We start from the raw sequence: 27,177 nt of genomic DNA on the forward strand, positions 1-27,177 counted from the left end.
AAAGTTTGTTGAAAGGATAATACTTCTTACAGTCTTCCTCTTCTGAGTAGCAGGCAGCTGTGAGATGCTTGGAAGACGCACACCTAGTATGATCTAGTCTAGAGGAGGAGCTTTACTACTAAGAATTTGCAACACATTTTCACTTTCAGTTTCATACATTGTAAGTAGGGGGGTTGGGGCAGCATGAGGTTAACCAAGTATAAGATTAGATAAGGGCAGTGGAGAACAGTGACACACAAGAAGTAAGAAATGTCTCTATCTCCAGAACTGCTTATCACTGTTGTTCATAGTTTGATAGAACATATATATTTGAGTAACATTTATAAAATTCATATGAAAGTTCAATTATGAAATATGAATACATTTTTTTTAAAGCTGGAGTCGGAGTAGGTACATTTCTACCGACTCCAACCAAAACTAACTCCGACTCCACAGCCCTGGTCAGCGGACCGCAACATTTTGGCGGATCCGCAAAAAAACGGATCCAACGGATGGCCATCCGTCAAGATCCGCCGGTAATGCAACTCAATGGGAAAAAACGGGCGATTTTGACTGATGGACACAAAAGGATGTGTGAAACAGGCCTTACTTATGTTCTAGGTGGTGATACACTAACAGAGCCTTTTTTCTATTGATAAGTATTTAGGCTATGTGCACACGTTGCTGATTCTGCTGCGGATCCACAGGGGATTTGGCCCTGCGGATCCGCAGCAGTTTCTGCTGCGTTGTACCGTACCATTTTAGTTTATGTAAACAGAAAAACACAGTGCACACGTTGCGGATTTTTCTGCGGTTTCAAAACCGCAGCATGTCAATCCTTTGTGCGGATTCTATGACAGATGTCAAACCGCAGGGGAAAACCGCACTAAATCAGCAGATAAGCCTCAGGTCTTTTGACCTGCGGATTTAGACATATCTGCGTGGAAAAATCCACAGCAGAATACGCAACCTGTGCACACACCCTTGTTGTTCCTCAACCATTTTTATGAAATGGGTTGTTAGAAGGTGTACCTCTGTCGCACATGTGTGGCGCCCCCAGGAGTATGGTCGCCACAGTGGCTTTGCCTTCCTCCAGGGGAGGGTAATGCCAGGCTTGGAGGCAATGAAGGGTCTCTCTCGCAGTCAATCCATACATGCAACACAGTTCCACTCCAGGCCACCAGGGGGAACTCTGAACCAGGATTAAGGGGAGGGGTGCCCTCTGAGGGCCAAGAAGAAGGAGTGGTCAGATAGTCTGCGGAGGGTGAAGTGTGCAGACGTGTGGAAAGAAGCTGGAGGTTGAGCTAGGAAGGATAGCTCCCTCAGCTTGAGAGCGCACGAACTGGAGCCTGGTCTCCACGGCTGTACGGATACTAAAGGTCCTACAGCAGATACCAGAGGAGTAGGAGGCTGTAAATGCCCTACTCCCATCTAAGACTTGAGGCACAACAGCAGCTTGGATAGAGAGCCAGGACTAGAGAGGAGTCCCCGAGAGAGGCTACAGCTGTCTGCCGTGCAAGTAAGGTTCTTGAGAACATCTGACAGGAGGAACTTCAGAGTAACTAAGTACTGGAGTGCTTCACACCACAAGACGCTAGGAAGGAGACTGCACAGCCCGTCTGTGAGATAGAATCCCTGAGTTGCTTCAAGGCTAGCCTGCTCCGTTACCATCTGTAATCAGGACCCTGGATTGTAGTTATCAAGTAAAGGTACAGAAATTGCACCCCGCTGTGTCTTGTCTGCTTCCTACCCTTACGGCACTGCTACATCACCGTGCCAACCACCGATACACTGCCCTGGGACATTAGCCCTGCCTGTGGATGGCTATACCATCACTGCTGCACCACACCATCTGTCCCAGCGGAGCTGTCTGCAGCGTCGGCTTAACACCTCCCTTGCCGAACACCACAGGTGCCATCACGAACTATTCCATTCCATTAACTACAACCCCCATTACTTGGGCGCCCAGGGCCACGGTCCGGGTCACTGCTGCCGTGACACATCCCACTGACATCGGCCTGGTACTGAGTACCCCACAGCCCTGGGAGGGCGACCCACATGTGCTATACACAAGTGCTACTACAGGAGACCCAAGCCTTAAGACGGGCCGTGGCCTGCATTACAGTGGGCCACTGCCTTGTGCTTGCCCCCCAGGCTAAAGTTTGCCAGCCAGCCCCTGCATGCCAAAGAATATTGGAAGCAGAATCCGCCTGAAGAACCAAGTCCCAACCCTGAGGGAGAAGATACAAGACGGCTGAATGCTGCCATTTTGGCTTGTTATGCGCAGACACTGTATTCCGCCCTGAATCCCGCCCCCGTCAGTCCTCAGCCCGGCAGGAACAACAGGCGGACACTGACAGCCGCGCACAGTCCTTATCTCACTGCCGTGCACTCGGGCAGACTGAGCGAGACGGACGAAACTTCTGTGTACTGCGCTGTCATTGGTCACATGAATGTGACGTATAGCATCGCCATTGGCTGGTGCTGCTCGTCATCAAACACACCTGGGCTGTGCTGCACTTCCCTGTGCAGTGAGCAGCTGATCGGGCAGAGATCGTCACGGTCCGTGTGTGGATGGTGATTACACGCCGCGAGTCAGCTGTGGGCGCCCGGTGACAGCTCTTCTGCTGCTCGCTCCTCTCCATGCACTACGGACTGGGGCTGACGTCACGGCGGGAAACCTTTTAACAGGTCAGTGTGTACTGTGCCCTGCACTGTAGAGGGGATGCTCCCCGGAGCCCCTGCTGCACTACAAGTCCCAGCATGGCGCCGTGGCTGTGCTTACGCTTTATATGCACGGTCTCACAACTAAATCACGTGCACTAGTTGTGCTCAGTGAGGCGCCAGTGTTCCAGGTGCCCTGTGTTGCTATGGCATCAGTGGATGGCACAGGATCAGCAGCTAAACCTGTAAGCCTCACTGCACCCCATGGGCATGCCCACCCCGAGCCATGGCTAGCAGGGGAGGGGGCCAAGTGGTGGTAGCCTTCCTATATTACACCCCTAGACAAAGTCTTCAATTTTTTTTTTTTTTTTACTTTTAATGGCACATATAAATTACATTCATTTTTTTTTCTGTAACACAGGAGACAAAAAAATTATTTTGCTCATAATTTTTTTTTTTTTATTCACCGTGCAGACTAATTGTGAATTGTCTGGATTATTACAGTTGTGTGTATATCTGTATAGATAATGTTTTATATGAAATTATGACCTTTAAAACCTTACTATTCTAGGAGGTAAAAAAAAAACAAAAACCTTTTTGAGGGAAATATATAATGATTTTTTTTTTTCTTTTAATTGCTCAGTTTTCCCCTGTAACAGTTGCTGGAATAAAGGGCCCCTGCTGTGCCAGGCATCATTGGCAGAGCTTACCTGGGCCTGTAAAGATCCAGCATGCCTGCTTTACACAGAAGATCCCAGGTGATCATGTGATCACTCGGTCGCTTAGAAGCATCAGCCATCCTGGTTTTTCTATACTCTGCATAGTTGGCTGAAATGCTAAACCAGTGAGAAACTGGTCCCCAGGCCCCTGACGGTCTCTGATACCTGGACAGCCGACATACTGCTCTGCCGGCGGGTTAGTCCAGTAAGTCCAGACATGTTGTAGACTTGGCACCTGCACCATCTGCTGTCAAAGAGCAGGGCGGTCATTAAAGGGTGAATTGGGTTACCAGAATTGCATTTTCTGTCTTCATGCAGTAAATACAGTATGTAGGTTTCCTTGTTCTACTTCCTACACTGATATTGTATGTATAAGACCCCGTTCACACGTCTATAAAACCAATACCGGTGTCATCGATGTTTTGGATCAGTGTGCCATCAGTGTTTTCCTTTATGGATAAAGAAGGAATGACATGACAGCGCTTCCCCTATACTGTGCAATGGTTAAACACGGACCGTACACTGACTCCATCCCTGTGCCGTACGGCTTTTTCACCGTCCAGTAGACTTGTATTGGTCCTCGTCACCCGTGCTATTGGACATGCCTTTGCGCGGACACGCGGTACCTGTAAAAACAGACGTGTATAGCAGCCTGGGATATAATAGGTACGTGGGGCATCAACGAGAAAAAATGGATTCCGCACGTCCATGTGAAGGAGGCCTACAGAACAGAGAAGTCTTATAACTGATGTGTATTCAGGTACAAATGATCCTGAATGAGGTAAATCTGTGATCTGCCGATTGATATGGGTGCACAATCGGAATCTGCAATCATGGTGATGCCATTTTTTAAATTTCTTTTTAAACTCCTTTTATTGAAGACTATATAACACTAGATGGTGGCCGATTCTAACGCATCGGGTATTCTAGAATATGTGGCACTGTGACTGACAGAACTTGTTCAGTAAACGTGACTGCACTACATCACACTGTGACTGACAGAGCTTGTTCAGTAAAGAGGAGTGAACTACGTCACACTTCGAGGGAGGGTTAGGGTCCCGTTACATATAGCAAGTAGATATGACAGGCTCAAACCCCAACTTAGGTGCTCTGGGAAAAAACAAGACTAAAGTATAGGAGTAACCCCGGCACACTAATAACATGAAAGTAAAGTCTTCTCAACGACAGTCTTTAATTGTTGTGATTTTATTGATTGTGAAAAAAAAGGGTGGTGTTACAATCCAAAAAAGGGTGGTGTTACAATCCAACGTTTCAGCTCTACATCTCGAGCTTTCATCAGGGATATGACTAGATCCTTGGTTTTGAGGTGTGTGTATAAGTGGTATAGGTTTGCCTTTGTAGTCCAGCTGCTGGAACAGTACCTATAGTAACCACGATGTGTAGGGTCAGCACGTGACTCCCGTCCTTGTGTCCTAAATCTAGTCAGGTGTGGAGGAAGCCGCCGTTACATATAGCGACGCTCCAGCGATCCTGAGAACGATACGACCTGGTAAGGATCGCTGAAGCGTCGCTACATGATCGCTAGTAAGATGTCAGACAGGCAGATCTATTCAACGACGCAGCAATGATACGGCGATCCTCGGCGGTCGTTGGGACCTTGTCACACAGCAGCTATTCTGACGATACAGACCTCTATACACATGCTTCAATGAGGTCGCTCATCGTTGCTATGGCGTCAAACACAGCGAGCATCGCTGTCCAGCGGGACACCGACGATCAAAAAATGGCCCAGGACATTTGAGCACGATCAGCGAGATCGCACCGGGGGCCCGGTCGCTGCTACGTGTCACACGTATGGAGATCGCTGGCTCGTCACAAAATCTGTTACATTTCAGCTATCTCGCTATGTGTGAAGTACCCCTTAAATTCCGCACCAATATTGCTGATTGGTCGTGCCCAGCGACCAATCAGAAAAGCGTGGTTCAAATCCTGCGGCAATTCGCAGGCAGACTGCACCTGTCTCTGATTGGTCATGCCTTGCCAGGCGTGACCAATCAGGCAAGCGCTGGTCCTCTCCCGGCTGCGTCGCCGCTGACCTCCGTGCGGCAGGAGATGACCCGCGGCGCTGCAGATCTCCCGACGGTAGGGGGTGGCGTGCGTCGTTCGAATTCTGTGCCAATTCGCGGCCGGACTAAGCCCGTCGCTGATTGTTCACGGCTGGCCGTGAACAATCAGCGACGTGGGATTTCCGTTACAAGCAGACAGAATTAGACGATTATATAGGTAGATATCAAGGTTACATCATAGAGTAGAACATTTCCCATTGCTTATTAATAATACCGTCTGGCAAATTTAACCCATCCCTTAACATACCAGGGGTCTAATATTGTAACCAGACGCATAAGACTCCCAGGTCAGGCACCAAATATCACACTTTATCAGTAGAGAATTCTCCTCTCCTGGGGAGGATCCCTGTAACTATGAGTGAGTGCTGCATGTGCCTCTGTCATGTAAGGATTGCATCCCGCTCATGGATTTGTTGACTATGTGACTACACGCTGTGTACACGCAGGTTACATGACTATAACTGAGAATCATTTTGCTTCCTTTAGACGACTCCCAGGGGTTAAGTTCATAGCATCCTCTTCTTCCCTGGCGGGAGCCATGATCAATAAATTTATCACTCGTGAGAAATATTTCCTGTTAGAACTGGAATCAATTATCATCTGTGATGTCTGCGGAAGAAAAATTGTTAGTCATCTTGGTAGAAAAAAAAAAAATTTGCATGCCGCCATGGTTCTGTTTTGTGTTTTGATAAAGCGGTGATCTCACCAACAGACATTTTACTTGACTTCCTGTCATTAATTTCGGCCACAGCTATGGTCCCCAACTGCCTGGTAAAGATATACGGTAGATTCGGCTCGGGTGGGCATGCGTGTGAATGAGTGAAGGTGTTTGATGGCTGCAAAGCAAATCATGTCTGTAGGTCACCCCATCATACTAGTGTCGCAGTACAAAGGTCGGGCATTCTTCCTGCCGATTCCTCTCTGGCAGTGATTAGTAAAGAATGTAATAGAGAACTGCTTGAAGAGCAATTGCCTTATAATTAAAGCAAGTACCATGCAAGGCTGCAGAAAAACCATAGGATCTGGTGTGGGATGAGCTGCAGTACCAGGCTAATTACTGGGATGGGCACGCCGCTGCGCCTTTGTAAACAAGGAGGGGGCACAGCTGCACCTCTGTGGTGCTGATCTATGGGAATCCCCAAGAATGGAATCAGATGGTATCAGGATTATAATACTGGCTGATTTCAGAATACTGTGCGCCTTGCTCACTTCTAATACCTACCGAAATAGACACCGAGCGTGATTTGAATAACTCCTAGCTGCTGACGTTTAAGAATTTGCACATCATGTAAATGGATTTTATTCGCTAGTTCTGCTCTCCAATTCTGGCCATGACTCAATGAAGATAAGCCATGCTGTTCAAAACATAAATCAAGGCGGTTGTTCGACTTTGGGCTGCAGTCACTCTATATAACTGCAGACTTGTGAATCCTCACATCGTGTGCGCTGTAAGGATTCCCTGGTCCCAGGAACGGGTGGGCATGAGACCACAATCATGCAACTTGCATATTTCTGGCTAGACGTGTCCAGCTTCGCCCATTACACTTGCATTGAGTGAGGCCATGCACATCTAGTCAGCATGTGACTGCAATCATGTAAATCTCATACTAGCGGTCACATGCACGGCACCAGAGAATCCTCACAGCACGCAAGGTGAGGATGCACAAGTCTGCAGTCAAATAGGCTACAAGTCTGCAGTTACTAACGCCAGACAATCCTTTTAAAAGATATAAGCCAAATTTTTCAAATAAAAAAATATATATACCGTATTTACAGTGGGTACAGAAAGTATTCAGACCCCTTTAACTTTTTCACTCTTTGTTTCATTGCAGCCATTTGGTAAATTCAAAAAAGTTCATTATTTTTATTTTTTTCTCATTAATGTATACTTTGCACCCCATCTTGACGGGAAAAAAACAGAAATGTAGAAAATAGGAATGTAGCAAACTTCTTAAAAAAGAAAAACTGAAATATCACATGGTCAGAAGTATTGAGTAGAAGCACCTTTTTGAGCTAGTACAGCCATGAGTCTTTTTGGGTTGATGCAACGAGTTTTTCACACCTGGATTTGGGGATCCTCTGCCATTCTTCCTTGCATATCCTCTCCAGTTCCGACAGGTTGGATGATGAACGTTGGTGGTCAGCCATTTTCAGGTCTCTCCAGAGATGCTCAATTGGGTTTAGGTCAGGGTTCTGGCTGGGCCAGTCAAGAATGGTCGCAGAGTTGTTCTGAAGCCACTCCTTTGTTATTTCAGCTGTGTGCTTTGGGTCATTGTCTTGGTGTAAGGTTCACTTTCCAACAAGTCTCAGGTCCAGAGCACTCTGGAAGAGGTTTTCATCCAGGATATCTCTGTAGTTGGCCATATTCATGTTTCTTTCAATTGCAATCAGTCGTCCTGTCCCTGCAGCTAAAAAAAAAAAAAAAAAAAACCCATAGCATGATGCTGCCACCACCATGTTTCACTGTTGGGATTGTATTGGGCAGGTGATGAGCAGTGTCTGGGTGGGTTTTCTTCGCACATACCGCTTAGAATTATCACCAAAAAGGTCTATCTTTGTCTCATCAGACCAGAGAATCTTATTTCTCATTGTCTGGGAGTTCATGTGTTTTTTAGCAAACTCTATTCGGGCTTTCATATGTCTGGTGCTGAGGAGAGGCTTCCATTGGGCCACTCTGCCATAAAAGCCTGACTGGTGGAGGTGTGGGGAGGAGGACTCCCAGACAGTGAATGGGCAGGTACCCAGGGGACCGCCATCAGGGTTCCTGAGGGAACGATACTGGGAGGACAGTAAAGGGAGAGACTTGACTGAAGTTGTCAGGGAAACAGGGGGCGGGGCAAGCTTAAAAGGAGCAGGGGGCGCACTGAAGTGGCAGTTGATAAAGAGCCGGACAACAGACAGGAAGCCGTGTGAAAGAGAGAGGACCGAGGGAGCAGACGGTGTGTTTTGGAGAGACCGGGAGGGGTCTGTGAGGGGAAAGCTACAGACTTACCGTCCAGTGACACGTGAGAGATTTGCACCGGCGGCCACTCTCCGCATACAGACACTCCCGCTGCTTCCCACCCTGTTGTGACAAGGCCGCTACCTCCAGTGACCGCTGCGACGACAGATCATTCCGTTACAGCGTCCAGGGCACTACCCCCCTGCCTTCTCCCACAGCTGCGGCCCTGTCATCACCGGCCCCAGGGGGCGCCACCTCGCTACAGGCGGCCGTAGAGGCCCCTGTCCGGTTTTCTGAGGGACACTGGGCAGAGATTGATGAACGGTTATATTTAGAGACTGCGTCACTACCGCGCCCCACCGGCATCGTTTCTTCAGGGCCTGTTGCGCCCCACCGGCATCGTTTCTTCAGGGCCTGTTGCGCCCCACCGGCACCGTTTCTTCAGGGCCTGTTGCGCCCCACTGGCACAGTTTCTTCAGGGCCCGACGAGCTCAAACCTTCCCGGAAGATCGAGGCGTCAAGGCAGCCGCATCAACGACCTCTAAGCGGCCGCATCTGCAATCCCGAGCGACGCATGGAAGGATAGGTGGACTTTAGAAATAATTGTTATAGTTTGGCCATAGTCTGGCCTCTGACACCTGGATTAGCCGGGTTACTTTCAGTTGCACAAAAAGAAGTACTGTTTATTTTATTTGAGTCCCTGCGAGGACAGATAGTTTTTGCCCGTTCATCATAGCCCTAGTGGCTTCAGTTCATAAAAGTTTATTATACAAGTCATACCCTGTCTCGTCGCTGCATTCTGAGAACCTGCTAGAACCCTACAGAGGGTTGCAGTGATAGTTGACTTTGTGGAACTTTCTCCCATATCCCTACTACTCAGCCACAGTGATCTTGGGGTTCTTGGGCTCTGTACACAGTCCATGAAACAGACATATGAATTTAGGCTGAAGCTAAGTTAGCACAAGTGTAATTTTGGTCCATGGGCACACCAGACCAATATTGGCCTATGTGCTAGTATATATAGACTGTTTAGCGCCACATTCCTCAAGGGGAAAAAATGCAGAATGCACTTACCGATTTACAGACCAGATTAGTGCATTTAAATCGTAGGCAGGTCCTGGCCCTCCATCTAACAGACAAGCACATAGAGCCAGTCACCTTGCTGATCCACAAAGTTTTGCCCTCGTCTGACCGTACCCTTAAAATGAGTAGACATTTGTGTGTACTATGTAATACTTTTAGCACACCTGTTTTTTCGTATAATGGTACCTTTTAGACTGGCGATCCAGGTTATATACAAGTCCATTGACAGCCGTTTACTGTCATGTTTGGTCTTGTTGACGAGCACTCATATGATTGCTCTCTGTACGTACAATATCATGTTGGCAGCGCGTCACCTGATTACACAGCGCTACGTGCAACCGATATAAAAATCATTGCCCGAGCAAACAAGCCTTTTGCTCTGGATGATTGCCATCCTGTTTAGACAGGAACCAGCATCTTTATGAACACTCTTCCACTAATTATTGTCTCAACTATATTCCGTGTTGGACTGGGTTGCCAAAGGCCCACTAGTAACATTGACTTTGGGGGGGGAACCCACTTTTCACCTTCATACAAATATTACACTACCCTCGTTCACAAATTTACCTATATCTCTACATAATAATAAACTGGGTAGTTTGGTTAATGAATGATGAGCTGATGCTTTTTTTCTGTACAGAGTAAATCAAGCGAATTATGCCAAGTACTGCCCATACAGTGGGGTTGGGGCCCAGATCTGCCCAACGGCCCACCGGTGGATCCCCCTTTTACCCTATGGGCCAGTCCGAGCCTGTCTATATTGGCCATAAGAGAGGATTGAAGAAGGGTTTTAACTATGGACAGAAGTTAGTGTGTTGTATCCCCCTAAAGGCACAGTCACACGACTGAATGAATCGGACCGCAATTCAGAATGGCCAGCGAGTCTCCTGTCCCGAGCATGACAGCTTCATAAAAATATATGAAGCTGTCAGGCTCTGGTCGTTAGACCCGCCGGCCAGTCGTGCATTGCAGTCTGATCTCGGTCTGATTTACAGTTATGTGAAAAAGTGTTTGCCCCCTTCCTTGACGTCCTATTCTTTTGCATGTTTGTCACGTTTAAATGTTTCGGATCACTAAACAAATTTAAATATTAGACAAAAAGAACCCAAAATGCAGTTTTTTAAATCAAGGTCTTTACTATCAAGGGAAAAAGAAATCCAAACCTACAGGGCCCTGTGGTGTGGAAAAAATGATTATTCAAACAAAGTACTGTGGGCATTACATGTCAGCACCACTGCAGACTAGATATTTCGCCATTTATAGCAGCCTTTTTTTGGTGTCTGTACATACAGCGTACTGTAAATTGTATGAACAAAGTATCTGGTAATAGTTATCTCTTCATTATGCCTATCAATTTGGTGGCATGATCTTAACCCCTTAGTGACCAAGCCAAATTTTTCAAATCTGTGTGTCACTTTACATGGCAATAGCTCTGGAATGTTTCAACATATTCCATTGATTTTTTTGAGATTGTATTTTTGTGGCACATTATATTTTATGTTACTAGAAAATTTAAGTCTCTATGTTTTTGCATTTATTTATAAAATGATCATGAATTTTGTAATTTCTTAAAATGAACTATTTTCAAACTTTGATTATCCCATTTATCCAGATAGACATACCACAGGAAAAAAGTTTATACGTTACATTTACTTCACTTCTGCTTTATATCAGCACCATTTGTAAAATGTTGTTTTATTTGGTTAGTATATTAGAAGGTTTTAAAATGTAGCAGGAAATTTACAAAACTTGTTAGGGACCTATTCAGTTTTGAAGTGACTTTGGGGGGCATTATTTATAATGAAAGCGCCCAAAAGTGAAACAATTCTAAAATTGGCACCCTTCAAGATATTCAACACTGCTGTCAGTACTGCATTAACATTCAGGTATCTTTCAAGAATTACTAGAAAGTGTCATGACCGGAAAGAAAAATGTTTTTTTACCAACTAAACGTTGCTAACTTCTGGACAGGTCTTTATAGCGGCAGACTCTAAAGGCCCCGTTACACATTACGATGTCCCAGCGATCCGACATGGATGGGATCGCTCGGACATCGTTGGGCTGATCGCTGGTGAGCTGTCACATAGACAGCCCCTCCAGCGATCAGGACCAGTGAGCAAGCTGGTTTCCAATGTAAACAGCGGGTATCTAAGAGCCGTGCGGCTCTTAGATACCCGCTGTTTACATTGGAAACCAGCGTCGCTGGTCTCTTGCTGCCACACGCAGCGATGCGCGCTGGCCAGCGGGAGACCAACGATCAAAAAATGGCCCAGGAAGATCCTGCATGATCAGCGATACCCGGCAGGGGGGCCGGTCGCTGATCTATGTCACACACAGCGATAGCGCTGGCGAGAGCGCTGTGGTGTCACAAAATCAGCGATCTCGCTGGCGATATCGGTGTGTGTGACTGGGCCTTAAGGCCGTTATTTGGCCCTTAATTGCCAAGGAAAGCATCAGGACCACACAATCATGATGTCAGGGTGCCGATGGGGTTAAAGAGGGAGCCCCCAATCTCTGTTAACCATCTAGATCTCAGTCACTATTGCCAACAGCATCTAATAGGTTAAACGACCGTGGTCAGTACCAACACCGATCGTGACTAATGCAGCAGGGTGTCAGCTATAGTGTGCAGCCGACTGCTGCTGCATTTTCACTCATCTGTAATGCTATTCTCTTATGTTCCAGGTCAGTAAGAAGACGTATTAGTGGTCATTAAGGGGTTCTTTTCAATGCCATCAAAAATATCAACCAGCAAATCAGATAACACTTTACGAAGATAATTGCAGCAAAGTCATGTGACCTTTTATTTGAAAAGTTCACACATTGGCATGCAGATATTTCATGCTACTCACTGTCTCTTAGGTTACTGTTTCAGCATTTTTTACAATAGGATTTACTCAAATTTTGTGTTTATAAAAGGAAAATCCTTTGGTTTATAAGAAGGTCTGAGGTTAGATGGATCGCATATTTGTGAAAGTAACCATCTTACTGGAGCATTGGCAATGACCTGGCAGGATAACCACAGGTAAAAGCGGGCCCGTCTAGTGATAATGCATTCTTGTAGCCAAGTTGCATAAACTGTCTTTGTTTCTATGACGACGCAGTTCAGAAGAAAGTGTTTTTTTTGTTTTTTTTTTGTTTTGTCTTTTTTTCTAATAAGACGAAAAAGACTGAAGGCGAAAAATAGTTCTAGCATGAACTGCGAGATCATAAAGGTCCCTGGAACCAGCTGGTACCATGGCAAGTAAATTATTCTAACTGCTTTTAGACATTTGGAAATTGTAATAATGTAATGCTTTTAGCCAGAAATGAAGAATATAAAAGGGATCTCTTACAATAGTTAAAAATGTACCTTAATTATATATAAATTCCTAATTACCCTTTCTTAATAAACCATATTTGCTTTTGACTGGCGAGGTAATGACTATAAGGCCGGGGTCACACTAACCGACGCAAAATACGGTCCGTAGTTTACAGGCGTAATACGGATGAATGACCCCTAAATAGTGATCCGTAAGCAAGGTGTGGTCGCGTATTTTGCGCATGTCAGCATCCGTATGTAATCCGTATGGTGAGATTTTCTCGTCACCTTGCAAAATGGACATATAATGGAGCCCTATGACAGGGTTTGTAACAGAAACGAAATAATAGATATAGACACATAGAATGCATACACACACACACACACACACACACACACACACACACACACACACACACACGTCATTGAGATAAACATATATATTTCAGAGTTCTTCATAGCAGAATAGCCGCTAATTTAAATTGCTGGCTTCTATTAAATCATTCCCCAACCCGACATGAAATGACACATGGTTTACATTCAGTAAAGCATTTCATTTCATGTTTTTTTATATGTCCTTGACTAATAATTAGATGAGGGTTTGTGTGCAAAGTTTGGGAGTTGTAGTAGTTATTTTAAGGGGTTAATTCGTTGTTAAAAAATGCGTGGCCTTCCCATTGCCCTGTAGCGGTGGCAAATGGGTTAATCTAACAAAGGGTTAATGTCACCTTACAATCGAATGGTGACATTAACCCTTTGTTAGATTAACCCACTCGCCACCAATATAGGGCAATGGGAAGCCCACACATTTTTTAAACAACGAATTAACCCCTTAAAATAACAACTACATCTCCCAAATTTTGCACACAAACCCTCATCTAATTATTAGTCAAGGACATATAAAAAAAAAACTTGAAATGTGTCATTTCATGTCGGGTTGGGGAATGATTTGATAGAAGCCGGCAATTTAATTAGCGGCTATTCTGCTATGAAGAACTCTGTGAAATATAAATATATATATGCTTGTCACAATGACGTGTGTGTGTGTGTGTGTATATATATATATATATATATATATATATATATATATATATATATATACTGTATACCTCTATTCTTTCTTTATCAAACCTGTCAGTGTGAGTTTACTGTATAGCGCACTGAATTGCCGGCTTTTCTAAAAGACACCGGGTGCGTATTTCTCGCAAGTCACGTGTGGTCCGTGTGTAATCCGTATTTTTTGCGCACCCATAGACTTGCATTGGCGTATTACGGGCGTAGTACGCTGACAATCGCAGCATGCTGCGATTGGCACGGACCATAGAATACGCCCGATAAATATACGGCTGTTGGGAGCAAACCCATAGAGAATAATTTGTCCGTGTGTAATGCGTGCTTTTAACGCCTCTCACTCGTCCGTATTCCTCGCCAGTGTGACCCCGGCCTAAGACATTAAAGTGGCGGCTGTCTTGTTGCACTGATAGAAACTAGTCCTAGAGTAGCAATAAAACTGGTGCCAGTAAGCATGTGCTGTAGGAAGCCCCCACCCTCCCTTCATGGGTGATAAGATGTGCTCCGAGTGGCTAAACTGATCTAATACTGGAGAGATCAGGGGTACTAAGATAAAAAGAGGCTGCTCACACTGCTGTCCACCCTGTATAGCTGATGGAATACTAGAGATGTCATGGGTACTGTGATAAGAAACTGCTCACACTGCTGTCCACCATGTATAGCTGATCTAATACTGGAGAGATCAGGGGTGCTGAGGTAAGAAGAGACTGCTCACACTGCTGTCCACCTTCTATAGCTGATCTAATACTGGTGATATCAGAGCTACTGAGATGAGAAGAGGCTGCTCACACTGCTGTTGACAATTTATTTCTGAATGCTCAGCTGCTGCTGTGAGACCTTGAGGTAAGTGTGACAGTATTTGGTACAGAATATCTACAGATCACGAGACAAATCCATAAGTCAGAACTGTTTGTTTTTTTTTTTTTGTTATTTTTTTTGTTATTTTTTCCAACTATTCGCCTTACTTGGATATTTTTTTTCCCATTTTCAGTACATTATATGGTAAAGTGAATAGTGTCTTTGAAGACTTCAATTGAACACCCCCCAAAGTCAAGCTCTCCTATATCTATATTGGCACAAAAGTAAAAAAGGTAGAAAAAAATTACCGCACTTTTAAGACAATTTTAAGTTATTTTATGACTTGCTGTATATATTTTTTTTTCTTCAAAAGCTGTAGCTCTGTAAATGGCTTTTTCAAATGTGTGTTTTGTTTTTTTTTTATTACTGGTATGGATTACTTTTTTAAGTTTCTTGCAAAAACTTATGAATAATGGCTAAGTCATGTCATCTGATATTGTCAAAAGTGCAAACTGACACCCTGTTTTGTCTATGAAACTGACAGACCTGCAGTAATTGAAGACTGCATTTATCTCTCTCCTTCAGTTCCATAGACTCTGTATAGAACATGAGTGCACATGTTCACCTGCTGCTCTAGTCAATCCAGAGACACAGGACCCTTATTCTCCTGATCAGTAAAGGTCCCTAAATTGGGTCATGCATGAGATCTGCGATTAGATTATGGGTTTGAGTGCAGGAAAACATCTTTTACGGTTGTGCTCATGTGTCTCTGTATCTGCAAAACACTGTAATGGAGACTGACTGCACGCACTTGCATCCAGGAGACTGGTAAAGTCTAGTCCATGGGCAGCATGAATGAGAGCCTGACTGTATGACTGCAGCCAGGTAGGTTTTTTTTTTTTTGTTTTTTTTTTGTTTTTTTTTTCTGAAATGCTTCAATGTTTCAGAGAAAACATGGATTGAAGAGGTGTCCAGGGACTGTAAGGCTATGTGCACACGTATGCATTTTTTTCGCGTTTTTACCAAATAAAAAGCTTAAAAGAAGCATCCCATTCATTTTAATGAATTCCGCACTTTTTGTGCATATTGATGCGTTTTTTTTCCGTGAAAAAAAAATGCAGCATGCTCATTAATTTCCCGGAAAAATCTGCATTTCTAGCTGTTTTCTATGAGGCTGGGGACGCTCCGGAAAAACGCATTAAAAAAATGCGCGTTTTTGCGGGAAAAAAAGCGCAGAAAACGTGCCGAAAAAAAGCGCGTTTTCTGGGAAGGAGTCCGATTTCATGCAGAAATTTTCTGCATACATGTGTACATAGCCTTAGACTCGACTAGTCTGACATTGCGTATGGCCAACTTGTCACCCTGGTGATTGTCAGGTCTCTTTCATGTGTGTACATAGAGATCTACCAATCAACTAGAGCACTGTGGAGAGAATCCAGCTGGGGTGGCATCGGACTAACCACGTCTAGTCTTATAGTCCTCGACCGGCCCTTCAAACACTATTTTCTCTGAACTAGTCTGGAGTTGTACGGTGAGACTCTAATTCACGCTCCTCATGATTTCAGTGACAGGTTCCCTTTGAGATAAAACTATTGGCTGAACGTCTTGGGCTATGTTCACATCTGTGTAAGGAATTTCATTTTTCTGTTTCGCCATAGGAGCAGAAAAATGCAATTCATTCAAGGGACGTATCCATCACATGAGGGACATAAACAAAGCAGATGGACCTTGTTGACTTGGTAGGTGTCTGCCGTTCAACCGGAATAAAATTGCACTGAATGAGTCTTTATTCCTTACAGTTAAAATAACAAAATCTGTGACTGAGGCCTTGTAACAAGGTGGCACATGGTGGTAGCCGTGGGCGAATTAAGTCAGTCAGTGACACCCCGGCACCCTGACAGTGAAAAGACATGTGAAGTCACAGTCCTGCGGTACAATCAGTTACCTTCAGCACACGTTCACTTCTGTTGCAGGGGACGAGTTCTCGGGAAACACCACAAGCCAAAGTTCTGTTCCAACAGAAAACTTTACTGAACACGGTGTAAACAAGGCAATGTTTCCTGCGCTTTCCCTGCTACTTTAGTAGGCTGCATAACACCAGCTCCTGTCCTGGTCCCGAACCCCGTATTTCTCCTGGGGTCGATCCCGCAGAGCCAGTGTCTGTCCATGCTGCCCTTCAGCCTAGAGCAACCTTTATCCCCACGACCAGGGAATCCTGTGTCCTGCCCTGGGCAAGCCTGCCCGGGCACTGCTCTCAGAGCAGGAAGTCCTCTCTTTAAGTTCATAAGCTTTGCACCATCCCCCTTTTAACTCCTCCCAACAGTTTAACTCATTCTGTTCCTAAACTAAATATATATAAGTACATGCACATTTAGGATACAATATATGACAATGACATAACATTATAAAACATTAGTGAACCATCAGGGTACCGCATGTGATACATGCTCTGTATATATTAGAGAGGAGGCACGTGAGGATCCCCACCACCTCCTTACAGCCTCCTACAGATCTAATTCAGAGGCTTAGGGCCCCGTTACACGCTTCAATGTTCCAGCGATCCCACCAGCGATCCGACGTGGATGGGATCACTGGGACATAGTTAGCTGATCGCTGGTGAACTGTCTCACATAGGCAGACTCACCAGCGATCAGGACCAGCGAGCATGCTGGTATTAGAGGGTAAACAGCGGGTAACTAAGTGCCTTGCGGCTCTTAGTTACCCGCTGTTTACCCTGGATACCCGATCAGGACCAGTGAGCACGCTGGTATCCAGGGTAAACAGTGGATATCTAAGCGCCACGCGGCTCTTAGTTACACGCTGTTTACCCTGGATACCAGCTCCCAGCGTTTGCTGTATGGTGCTGGGAGCTCGCTGATTGTTGGTCTTTCGCTGTCACACGTAGCGATGTGTGCTGCCCAGTGGGAGACCAACGATAGATTTATGGCCCAGACCATTAGGCAATGATTAATGATCAGCCAACTGATCGTTGATTGTTGCTACGTGTTATACGCAACAAAGTCATTTCGACATCGCTGCAACGTCACCAAACTGGTGACGTTGCAACGATATAGTTCACAGGGCCTTTAGGTAGTCAAAGGTCAAATGCAGCTGCTCTTTTCCGAGCTTTAAAGAGTTTAGAAAAAAATGAAAGTAAAAGCAGGTCAGTAAGTTCTTGTTCCCTCACATCTACAGATGCATTCACCATAAACAGGAAATTCTTTTAGTTCCCTTACAGTAAAACTGCAAAAGTTCAGTTTTATTCAGTGCAAAATTCTCGGTATTATTTGACTATTTTAGTTTTGGTACCTGAGGTGTCCTTACGTGCTCACATTGATATAACAAGATTAGTAAATTTTGACTGATCATCATTAATATTAAAACCACCTGCTTAATATTGTGTAGGGCCCATGTTATAACCTCCAGAAAGCCTCTGAAGGTGTATGTTGTTTCTGATCTGAGTAGATGAAAGGGTGTCTGTTTTGGATAACTTGTCGTCCATACGCTGCTGATATACAGTTGTTATAAAAATCTAAACAGACATTACTTGCCCTCTCCGGGTCCTGAGGAAGGTGCCAGGAAGGGCGCCGAAACGCGTAGGAAGGAATAAAGAAGTACTTTGTTACAACATCTTGCATCCCAGGTGATTTTGTGGACTCAGCAGCGCGGATTGTGGCACACCTTGCTTCCCATATTTTCTGGCAGATTATGGAAGAAAGTTTTTCTAAAATGGCACAATTCCTTCTAAATCATTTGGGACTTTCTGCTTCCATATTTAAAATGATTTCAGTTTTTCTGTTCCTAGAATGGAATTTAAAAATGCTTAAGTGAAACATGCAACAGAGCCTGCAGCACCCAATGAACAAGCTGTATACAACAAGCACCCCTAGTGGTAGCTGATGGCAGAGAGGGTTATTATTTCAGGGTTGCCCACTTTTTAGCCAAATGTCTACAATACTCTAAACTCTGGTGTTCTGATTTTAGCAATCTTAAATACCCCTTCACTGCATTTAAGCTCCTGCTGTCCATGGATCAGTGACACTAGAAGTGCAGCTACATCCACAACAATCGAGTTGTCGCTTGATTTTCCACTGTGATTGCTTGACCAGTTCTGTCCTCTTCTGTGCAGGCAATAAAAGCTTTCAGCACCCGTGTCTCCTCTTGTATACAGTGGGGGAAAAAAGTATTTGATGTACTGACTATTTTGCAAGTTTGCTCCACCTACAAACGATGGAGAGGTTTGTAACTTTTATTATAGGTACAATTCAACTGTGATAGACCATCTATAAAAGAAAATCCTGAAAATCACATTTGTAGTATTTTTACGTAATCTGCATTTTATTGTATGAAATAAATGTGTGAGACAATAGAAAAACAGCTTAATATTTGGTACATAAACCTTTTGTTTGCAATTCGACCAAGTTTGCACACACTGCAGCAGGGATTTTGGCCCACTCCACCATTGAGATATATATATTATATATTATTATTTTTTTTATTTTTTTTTTTTTTCAGATCTATAAGGTTTCAAGGCTGTCGCTGGGCAACAGTGGGTTTCAGCTCCCTCCAGAGATTTTCTATTGGGTTCAGGTCTGGAGACTGGCTAGGCCACTCCAGAACCTTGAAATGCTTCTTATGGGACCCACTCCTTAGTTGCCCTGGCTGTGTGTTTTGGATCATTGTCATGCTGGAAGACCCAGCCACGACTCATCTTCAATACTCTTACTGAGGGAAGGAGTTTGTTGGCCAAAATTTCCCGATGCATGAACCCCATCCATCCTCCCTTCAATACGGTGCAGTCGTACTGTTCCCTTTGTAGGAAAACACCCCCAAAGTATGATGTTTCCCCCCACTATGCTTCACAGTTGGGATGGTGTTCTTGGTATTGTACTCTAAATTCTTCTTCCTCCAAGTACGGCAAGTGGAGTTGATGCCAAAAAGTTCACATGACCTCTCATGCCTCCTCTGGATCAATATTTAAAACACTGGTCCCAGGTCTCTTCAGATCATTGAAAAGGTACTCCTGTATAGTTCTGGGCTGATTGCTGGCCTTTCTCAGAATCATCCTTACCCCATGAGGCGATATCTTGCATGGAGCCGTAGACCGAGAAAGACTGACAGTCATCTTGTGTTTCTTTCATTTTCTAATAATTGTGCGAACAGTTGTCTTTTCATCAAGCTTCTTTCCTATTGTCCTGTAGCCCATCCCAGTACAAGTGTACAATTATGTCCCAGGTGTCCTTAGGCAGCTCTTTGGTCTTGGCCATGGTGGAGAGGTTGGAGTGTGATTGTGTGGACTGGTGTCTTTTATGCAGATAACAAGTTCAAACATTTGCGATTAATACAGGTAATGAGTGCAGAGTAGGAGAGGTTCTTATAGAAAAAAAAAACTTTTAACAGCTCAGAGACAGAATTCTTGCTGGTTGGTAAATGATCAAATGCTTATTTCATGCAATAAAATTCAGTATAAAAATCATACAATGTGAATTCCTGTTTATTCGGTCGTCCATGACAGCACCACCTGAGAGAGGGATCCGCCCTTGCTAGGAACAGGAAAACCCTACAGATACAAAAGGGCGGCACCTCTCCCACGCATCAGTTGGTTTCCTGTTCCTAACAAGGACAGAACTCCCTACAGATCGTCCGTCATGGATAACCGAATTCCCAGGCCAGCGGACCGACTCAGGTAGCGGGGGGTTCTCCTACCTCGGTCTCGCTGGGGGCCCTGGATGCACCACAGTGGGTCCGGGTAGGATTTCCACGGCAGTGGTAAGAGCAGGCGGAGACAGGGTCCGGTGGGCGCCTTCTCCATGGGGCCGGTGAGGTAAGCGGTGTCCCCCTGTGCCTCCTTCCCCCGGGGGCGCGGCCCGTTCGGGCGGGCGCCGCCAGCGGTGTCCCACAAAGGGAGCGGCGGTTCCGAGCCGGCGGCGCAGTCCTAGCCCCTTGCCGCGCGTCCCCGTGGCATCTGTCGCGCGGGTGAAGTGACGCGGCGGAGGGGGTGGGGCCTAGCGCCGGAAGTCGGATGCCGGTCGACTTCCGGTTGTTGTGGACACGCGCCGATGCGCGCCCGCCGCCTGAGGGGGCCGGGCAGGCCTGAGGGGGAGGGGGAGGATCGCGAGGAGCGGTCCAATGGGGGGCCCGAACACCGGACGGAGTTCCTGCTGATCCGGAGGGGAAGCCTTCTTAAGACAGAAGGCATTGCTGCTGAGGTGCTTCTGGAGGCCCAGCGATGGACACAACAGAAGCCCCCATGGACCCACAAGAGGTGCAGCCCGTGGCAAAGCACCCCAGTGACCAGCCTAAGAGGCGGAAGGAGGGACGTTCGAGTGGACAGAGCCACAGTAGTTCCTCTAGGCCAAAGGATCCTCCTGCAGCCCCCCATGATCCGGTACCTGTCCTCATCTGCAAGGGTAAGAGATCTGCGAGAATGTACCCTAATGCAGTGTCCCCTTATGTGTTTGATTCTCAGGGGAAGAAGGCCACAGGGAAGCAGAAGCACAAGGAGTGTGCCCTCTGTAGTTGCCCCTTACCAGATGGCCACCCTAAGAGGTTGTGTCAGTCTTGCGTGAGACAGACGGTAGGGATGGAGATGAGGGGTAGAACGTGAGTGGAGTATCAGACTCTTGCACTCTTCCCTATTTATGCAGGTAGTGGAAGAAGCTCCAAGCTTCGCTACAGACCTGAGGCAATTAATCAGGACTGAAATAAAAGCCCTATCAAAAGAAGATTCTTCTAAAAGAAGACGGGCTAGTGTTTCAAGCTCAGAATCTTCAGTCGGCCCTAGGAGGGAAGATATCTCCTCAGAGTCCTCGGCCTCCTCTTCGTCTTCCGAAGAGGATTCCAGCCGGTTCTGTTTTCCCTTGGACCAAATGGATAAATTAATTAAAACCATAAGGTCAACCATGGGGGTAGAAGAAAAAAAGACAGAACTGTCTGCTCAGGACATTATGTTCGGGGGTCTAGACCCCAGAAAGCAAAGGACTTTTCCATTAAACGAAAGAGTCCAGAGCCTGATAGACAGGGAGTGGAAAAAAACGGAAAAAAGGGGTTCTATGCCGCCTGCTTTCAAGCGAAGATACCCCTTTGAGGACCCAATAGTAAGTCGATGGGATAAGGCCCCCAAGCTGGATGCAGCGGTAACTAAGGCCTCCAAAAAGTCATCTATACCCTTCGACGATATGGCCTCCCTTAAAGACCCCCTAGATAAAAAGGCAGATTCCTTTTTTAAAGGGCACATGGGAGATGTCAGTAGGCGCCCTAAGGCTAGCAATAGCAGCCACGTGCGCAGCCAGATCCATGATGGTTTGGCTGGATCAATTGGACTCCCAGCTAAAGGATGGAACCTCGCGAGCTTCCATCCGTAAGTCTCTTCCAATTATCCAGAATGCTGCTGCCTTTCTGGCAGATGCCTCGGCAGACTCAGTAAGAATGGCGGCCAGGTCTGCAAGTTTGTCTAATTCGGCCCGAAGAGCCCTCTGGTTAAAATGCTGGCCGGGAGATATCCAAGCCAGGTCCCGTCTCTGTTCTATCCCCTGTGAGGGTGAATACTTGTTCGGCCCCGTCCTAGACGAACTGTTAGAGAAAGCCGGGGATGAGAAAAAGAAATTTCCGAGTCTGCCGAATACATCCTGGAGACGTCCCTTTTCTAGGAAGGGGTATTCCCGCAGGAGGCAGGCCAGAGATCAGAACAGATGGGACAACAAGAAAACCAGAGGTACGGGCTTCATGTTCGGAGGAGGTGGGCGCCAAGACGGTCCATCACGGGATAATAAGAAGCCGCCCCAATGACTAGTGGCTCCGGTAGGAGGAAGATTATCTGCCTTCTACCCGGCCTGGGCCAGAATCTCAAATAGCAGCTGGATACTGGGGGTGATAGCTACAGGACTGCACCTAGAGTTCTCCTGCGTTCCCCAAGATCGGTTCAGGGTAACTCAAATCTTCCCCGCTAGAACAAGCTGCCCTGGAGACCGAGGTCCTCGAGCTACTGGACAAGAAAGTCCTGACGAAAGTTCCAGAGGAAAAGAGGGGGAAAGGCTTCTATTCCCCCCTGTTCTTGGTCCGTAAACCGGACGACTCATTTAGGGCTATATTTAACCTCAAAGCCCTCAATAAATTCCTGGTCGTAAGTCCGTTTAAAATGGAAACAATTAACACCGCAATAAAGATGCTGTTTCAAAACTGCTTCATGGTGGTCCTAGATCTGAAAGACGCTTACTACCATATACCCATATGTCTAGCACACCAACCTTTCCTTAGACTGGGGGGTCAATCCAGCACTTCCAGTACGCAGCCTTACCCTTCGGGGTGGCAGTTGCGCCCCGAGTATTCACCAAAGTGATGGCAGAGGTGATGGCCCATCTGCGCGAGCTAAACATTCTGGTCGTTCCCTATCTAGATGACCTCCTTATAATAGGCAGTTCAGCCGAGCAGTGTTTAGAACAATTACAGAAAACAACGGCGGCTCTAGAGCGGTTGGGATGGCTACTTAATCTCAAAAAATCCCGTTTGCAGCCATTAAAAATTCAACAATTTTTAGGCCTAACCCTAGATTCTAAAAAGCAGGAATGCCGTCTGCCCCCAGAGAAGCTGCTGCACCTGCATGGCCGGGTCCTGAACGCTTCCAACAACCCCTCCATGTCCCTCAGGAAGGGCATGTCCCTGTTGGGTTCCCTCTCATCCTGCATTCCCGCGGTCCATTGGGCCCAAGTTCATACGAGAACTCTACAGGGCGAAGTTTTATGGTATCAGAGGATTCTTGGGGGTAACTTAGAAGGTCGACTGACCTTATCCAGAAACACAATAGAGTCCCTGGAGTGGTGGCTAGAAAGAAATAACTTGTCTAGAAGGGTCCCTTGGGAGTATAACATTACCCGTGTGGTCACCACGGATGCAAGTCCTTCCGGTTGGGGGGCGCATATGAAGGAAATTCTGGTCCAGGGCCTATGGGAACGGGATCAGATACAAATGTCTTCTAATTTGAAAGAATTGACAGCGGTAGTACACGCAGCTAAAGAGCTCCTTATGTATCTACAGGGCCATCACGTACGAGTTCTCTCGGACAATCGAGTGGCCGTGGCCTATATCAACCACCAAGGCGGAACTCGATCCAAAACTCTGATGAATGTGGCAGGACAGTTGTTCCAGCTAGCAGAGCGGCATTTTTTATCTCTCACGGCTCTTCACATAAGAGGAAAAGAGAACGTCACGGCAGATTTTCTAAGCCGCAATCTGTTAAAACAAAGAGAGTGGGCCTTAAACACCTCCATTTTCGTTCAAATCGTGCAGAGATGGGGTCAACCAGAGGTGGATCTATTCGCCACCAAGGAGCACTCGAAAACGAGACAGTTTTGTTCCCTAAATCCCAGGGAGACTCCTCTGGCAGTAGATGCGCTACTGATAAAATGGGACTTCAGGCTAGCCTACGCCTTTCCTCCCCTAGCTCTACTTCCTCTGGTGTTGAGGAAGATCAGGAAGGACAGGGCAAGGGTCATAGTCATCGCCCCGTTCTGGCCCAGAAGAGCATGGTTCTCGAACCTCAGGATCATGTCAGTAGACGATCCTTGGGTTCTCCCGGACCTTCTGTCCCAAGGCCCGGTCTTCCACCCTCAGGTGGCTGGCCTACATCTCACGGCGTGGAATTTGAGCGGTCACTGCTAAAAAGTAAAGGCTTCTCCCCAGACCTAATTGACACTCTACTAAAAAGTAGGAAAGTGGTGACAACTAAGATTTACGTCAGAATTTGGAAAAGATTCCTCCAAAGCTCAAATATAAATACTGATGATACCGTCCCTATAGGCCAGATCTTGGAATTTTTACAAAAAGGGCTGGACCTGGGTCTCTCCACCAGTACCCTTAAAGTACAGGTATCCGCCTTAGGGGCCCTCTTTAGCTGCAACATCGCGGCTAATTACTGGGTCAATAGGTTTATCAAAGCAGCGAGTAGATCCAGACCAATAGTAAAGAATAGACTCACGCCATGGGATTTGAACCTAGTCCTCACAGCTATGACAGAAGTGCCATTTGAACCCACCCCGTCAGCCTCTATTAGGAGCCTGTCCCTCAAGATAGCTTTCCTGATAGCCATAACGTCAGCCCGTAGGGTAAGCGACATTCAGGCACTGTCTAGGCGCCCACCTTTTCTTCAGGTAAAAGAGGATAGGGTAATACTTAGACCTGACCCAGCGTATTTACCAAAAGTAGCCTCCAGCTTTCATAGGTCGCAGGAAATAGTCCTTCCATCCTTCCTCCCTAAACCAACTAATGAGAAAGAGGAGAAGCTACATACTTTAGATGTTAGGAGATGCCTCTTGGAGTATCTAGCGGCTACCGATCCCTGGAAGAACGACAATGCCCTCTTTGTCTCCTACCAAGGCCCTAGGAAAGGTCTTAGGGTGTCCAAAAGTACACTAGCCAGATGGATTAGAGGAGCAATCTCGTTAGCTTATACCTCAAAAGGTAGAGTAGCTCCGGAGAAATTGAAGACGCATTCCACCAGAGCCGTGGCGACCTCGTGGGCTGAGAGATCGGAAGTCTCCATCGACCAGATTTGTAAGGCGGCCACTTGGTCCTCTCCGAGCACCTTTTATAGTCATTATAGGCTAGACTTGGGTGCTTCTGCAGACCTCTCCTTCGGTATCAGGGTTCTGCAGGCTGTAGTCCCCCCCCCCCCCTAAAGTAGTGATTACTCTCTGTAATTCTCTCAGGTGGTGCTGTCATGGACGACCGAATAAAGTCTTAGTTACTCACCGGTTAACGGTATTTTTCGGAGTCCATGACAGCACCCATAGATTCCCTTCCCTTAGTCAATTTGGGTGTGCACGTCTTCCCTTTGTACATATTCACGGGTGATAAAAATTTTAAGTATTAATATTGTTGTACATATAATCATGCATTAACCTTGGAGGTCCTCTTATGCTCTGTAATCCAACTGATGCGTGGGAGAGGTGCCGCCCTTTTGTATCTGTAGGGTTTTCCTGTTCCTAGCAAGGGCGGATCCCTCTCTCAGGTGGTGCTGTCATGGACTCCGAAAAATACCGTTAACCGGTGAGTAACTAAGACTTTTTTATTTTTTATTGATTCTGTCTCACACAGTTGAAGTGTACCTAAGATACAGTACTTTCCATTTTTTTGTAGGTGGGAAAACTTGTATGAAGTACTTATTTTCCCCACTCCTATATAATATACTGATTTCAGGTTGTGCCATTTCTAGGATCATTGCAATAAGTTCTACTCTGGGTACATGGCAGCCAATATTAGTTTTTGAAGCCCCATGACATTGGAAAACATTAGGGTTAGTTCACATTGCAAAATACTGAAGAACAACCACTGACACATCTATCCTCCTTGAAGGGGGTGATAACCATTTTGCACCTGTATCACCAGGGCCTATCTTAATTAATTGGAATTGATTTTCATAGAAATCTGCATAAAGACCATAGGTAAGTCGCATAGATTTTGTTGCAGGAAAGATGTATATCTTTGTATCGTGTTAGCCAGTAGATAGAAAAATATTCAGAATTGAGAGTTCCCAGTGGTTGATACCTTTTTAATGGCTAAGGCCTCATACTCACTGGCGATAAAATTGGACGATTGCAATTCGATTTTAAATCTGATTGCACTCTGACCAATGATAGTGAATGGGTGACATCTCGCTTGCGATTTTTTTTTTTTTTTTTTTTTTTTTTTTTTTTTTTTTTTTCCCCCTTTCTCCCTCATCCAAAATTGGTCTGAAAAAAAATGCTGCGATTTTCGCCAATAAAAGTAAATGGGTGCGATTAAAAAACGGACCATCCGTTTTCCATCCGTTTTAAACGGATACATCACCATTCTGTGGTATAGAACACTGTAAATAGTCCTGTAAATGACTGTAGAAAAAGAGTTGCTGGGAAAAAAAAATGGATTGAAAACGGATGTAAAACGGATGGAGAGATTAAAAATCACATAGAAATTGCATGATACTGGCATAACACTCCACCCTTTTTTACAGTCCAGAAATCGGACTGTTTTTTTTAATTGCCAATGGGTATGAGGCCTAACTGAAAAGATGGTAGCACATTGCAAGCTTTCGAGACTACTCGGGTCTCTTCATCAGGCTAGACTAATACAAAATCTGAAGAGTCACATATTCATGGTGGCAGCGTGGTGTGAACGGTTGGTTGGGCTAGTTGGCAGTACAGAAGGGTCTTGTATGCTGAATAAGGGGGGCTGCGGCCACAGCATTGATAATTCCCTTACTGCGGTAGTCTAATTGCCCGTGCACAACAAGCAGCCCATCCAGCGACTAATTATCCTAGGTGCAGTTCCCTGACTGACCTGAGGGTAAGGGGGGCGCCGGAGAGCTGCGAGTTCCAAAGTGGAACTGGGAAAGTGGGATCTACATAAATCCCCGCAGTTCTTGGAAGGTTGTTAGCAGTGGTGGGGAATCCAAAATACCCCCCTGCGATAAATTGTTAGAGCAAGATTAGCTTGCTGTGTTTTTGTCACATGGTGCCAGCGGTGGGATAACTAAGATAAGCCCCACTGTGCCTGTGATAG

At 45.8% G+C, this 27,177-nt stretch overlaps 1 protein-coding gene across 4 annotated transcripts in view; it reads left to right on the plus strand.

Annotated features, from left to right (window-relative positions):
• Positions 1 to 2,413: 2,413 nt before the first annotated feature.
• MARCHF8 (membrane associated ring-CH-type finger 8) overlaps positions 2,414 to 27,177 on the plus strand; it is a 366,422-nt gene continuing 341,658 nt past the window's right edge. The window contains exons 1-3 of one of the 4 annotated variants that reach the window (XM_073585849.1): positions 2,414 to 2,670; positions 14,837 to 14,936; positions 16,302 to 16,382. The gene's annotated coding sequence lies outside the window, so the exon portion shown is untranslated. The remainder of the gene's footprint in view (positions 2,671 to 14,836; positions 14,937 to 16,301; positions 16,383 to 27,177) is intronic. The other 3 variants (XM_073585847.1, XM_073585846.1, XM_073585851.1) reach the window with 3 other exon arrangements.

This window comes from Dendrobates tinctorius, unplaced genomic scaffold (assembly GCF_039654945.1).
Source record: "Dendrobates tinctorius isolate UK_male_01 unplaced genomic scaffold, ASM3965494v1 ptg000089l, whole genome shotgun sequence".
NCBI lineage: Eukaryota > Metazoa > Chordata > Amphibia > Anura > Dendrobatidae > Dendrobates > Dendrobates tinctorius.